The sequence below is a fragment of the Arachis duranensis genome, chromosome 9, assembly GCF_000817695.3.
Source record: "Arachis duranensis cultivar V14167 chromosome 9, aradu.V14167.gnm2.J7QH, whole genome shotgun sequence".
In the NCBI taxonomy this organism is placed as follows: domain Eukaryota; kingdom Viridiplantae; phylum Streptophyta; class Magnoliopsida; order Fabales; family Fabaceae; genus Arachis; species Arachis duranensis.
Window position 1 is genome coordinate 9,442,133 of NC_029780.3, and position 320 is coordinate 9,442,452.

Consider the following 320-nt stretch of genomic DNA (forward strand, 5'->3'; position numbering starts at 1 on the left):
ACTAAAAATAAAAAATAGAAAATACTAAAGTTTTAAACTTAAAATACATTAACCCTAAGGCAACATTTTTTTATGAGAATAGAATAAGACAAAACATTGAGAATAAGACATAAAAGATATAGACACAAAATTTTATATTTTTATATTTTATTTAATGATAAACTAGAACAAATTATGAAAATTTAATTTATTCTTTTTTTTTTATTCAAAAAATTTAAGACAAAAATATAATTATAAAATTTAACAAGAATAATGAAAAAAAGTTATATCTCTTGTTAGTGTGTCCGTATTTCTCCTGTTAGAATAGACACAAAATATAC